General features: G+C 36.2%; 1 non-coding gene across 1 annotated transcript; it reads right to left on the reverse strand.

The window, feature by feature from the left end:
• Positions 1-1,078: 1,078 nt before the first annotated feature.
• LOC121204111 (small nucleolar RNA R71) lies at positions 1,079-1,185 on the reverse strand. The gene has a single exon (XR_005899039.1). It is a non-coding gene; the product is annotated as a small nucleolar RNA R71 (small nucleolar RNA).
• Positions 1,186-2,665: the final 1,480 nt, after the last annotated feature.

Below are 2,665 nucleotides of genomic sequence, written 5' to 3' on the forward strand. Positions count from 1 at the left end.
TTAAGTCAAGTGAATAAATCGTCTAACTCAAAGGTAATAAGTGAAGTCTAGGTGGATTCTTCCTTGGGTATTGTCTTCTCCATCAGTTTTCTAAAAAGTATTTTTTAACTTTAATCTCTGTCGTAATCTTAGTTAATTAGATAATTAGTTTTAATTTAAAAAAACATTCTTTAATTCTTAAGCTAGATAATAAAAAGATAGTAATTACTAGTACTTTTAGTCCTCGTGGACACGATATTTTCGATCTCACCATAACTATACTACTGTTCGATAAGTGCGCTTGCCTTAGTCAAATTTTTAGTCAATTTAGCGACTATCAAGTTTTTGGCACCGTTGCCGGGGATTAAGATATTAGAAACAATTAATTTTTATTACTTTAGACATTCTTTATTTTTATTGCAATTTAATTTTGTTTTTTTACTAAATCTTCTTTTCTCTACTTCTGGCAAGTTTTTATAGTTTATGACTAGAAGAAACTCATCAGGACCTCTACTTTTTGACAACGAAATCGAAAGCACAGCTTGCAGAAATCGAAGAGAAATAAGGCAAACCTACAATACATAGAGGAAGAGCGAGAGGCCGATATCCATACCACAACCGAGGAGATGGCTGATAATCAGAATAATCCATTACCTCTTGTGGTTGCTGCAAATCCAGTAAATTAAGATCCTACTCCTCGTACTATGTATGATTATGCTAAACCTACTTTATCAGGAACTAAATCGAGTATAGTTAGACCTACTGCAAATAATTTTGAATTGAAACCTAACACGATTCAAATGATACAACAATTTGTTTAGTTTGATGGTTTGCAGGACAAGGATCCAAACACTCATTTAGCAAATTTTCTGGAATTCTGCAACACCTTTAAGATCAATGGCATTTCTGACAATGCCGTTCGCTTTCGGATGTTCCCATTCTCATTGAAGAATAAGGCTAAACAGTGGTTAAACTCCTTGCTACGAGGATCAATCACCACTTGGGAACAAATGATCGAAAATTTTTTTAATCAATCACCACTTAGGAACAAATGATCAAAAAATTTTTACTTAAATATTTTCCAGCAGCTAAAACAGCTAAATTAAGGAATGATATTTCTTATTTTGTGCAGATGGATTTAGAAACACTCTATGATGAATGGGAGAGATACAAGGATCTATTGAGAAGTTGCCCTCACCAAGGGTTACCCCTTTGGCTACAAGTTCAAACTTTCCATAATGGTTTGAATCTCTCGACTAGACAGATGATTGACGCAGCTGCTGGTGGGACTATTAACAATAAGACACCTGAAGAGGCTTATGAGTTTTTAGAAGAGATGTCACTAAATAATTATCAATGGCAAGTCATGAGGACAAAGCCGACGAAAGCGGCCGGCATTTTTAACGTCGATTTGATTGCTATGCTTTCCAATCAGGTAGAACTTTTGAATAGAAAAATTGATGGGTTACTTTGTTCTTCATAGGTTCATCTAGTAATGCAGTGTGATGCAAGTGGAGGCAGAACGAACAATTTAGACTATCCATCCTACGACCTTAACATGGAGAATGAGCAAATGAACTATATGGGTAATAATCCTCGGCCTCATAATAATCCTTATAGTAACATTTACAATGCAGGCTGGAGGAACCACCCAATTTTTTCATAGGGAGGCCAAGGAAATCAAAGACCACCACCTCTCCCAGGCTTTCAACAACAACCTTACCAGCAAGAGAAAAAGCCGAACCTTGAGGAGATGATGACAAAGTTTATTTCAGTAACAGAAACTTGTTTTTAGAACACTGAAACTGCACTTAAAAATCAACAGGCATCAATTCAAGGGCTCGAGAATCAAATTTGGCAACTGGCTAAGATGATTTCAGAGAGACCATTAGGGAGCATACCTAGCAATACCGAACCCAATCCAAAAGAGTATGTGAAAGTAATTACATTAGGGAATAGGAAGGTGTTAGCAGAATCTGAAAAGAAGATGCCACCAGAATCTAAAAAAAAAGAAGATGAGGAGGAAAAACCCAAAAACAATGAAAAATCGGTTTGAGGGAATATAAACCACCAATCCCATACCCAGCAAAGTTGAAGAAAGACCGCATGGATGCTCAATTCGGTAAATTTCTTGAACTTTTTAAACAATTACATATTAATTTACCCTTTGTTGAAGCTATCTCGCAGATGCCTAAATATGGAAAATTTTTAAAGGAGCTTCTAACAAATAAAAGGAAGTTTGAAGACTTGTCTACAGTGGAACTCAACGAGGAATGCTCGGCCATACTCCAAAATAGACTGCCAACCAAACTGAAAGATCCAAGAAGTTTTACTATTCCCTACTTAATTGGTAGTTTAAATGTTGAGAAAGCACTAGCTAATTTAGGCGCTAGCATTAATCTGATGCCCTACAAAATGTTGAAGCAACTTGGTCTTGGGGAACCTAAACCTACTAGGATGAGTATTCAACTAGCCGACAGATTTGTAAAATATCCTAGGGGTATTATAGAGGACGTACTTGTAAAAGTAGATAAATTTATATTCCTTGCTGATTTTGTTGTGCTTGACATGGATGAGGATGTTGAGGTGCCTTTAGTTTTGAGGTCATCCATTTTTAGCCACTGCTAGAGCTGTTATTGATGTGGGTGATGGTAAACTTGTACTTAGGGTAGGTGATGAAGAGATT

Source organism: Gossypium hirsutum, chromosome A07, assembly GCF_007990345.1.
Source record: "Gossypium hirsutum isolate 1008001.06 chromosome A07, Gossypium_hirsutum_v2.1, whole genome shotgun sequence".
NCBI lineage: Eukaryota > Viridiplantae > Streptophyta > Magnoliopsida > Malvales > Malvaceae > Gossypium > Gossypium hirsutum.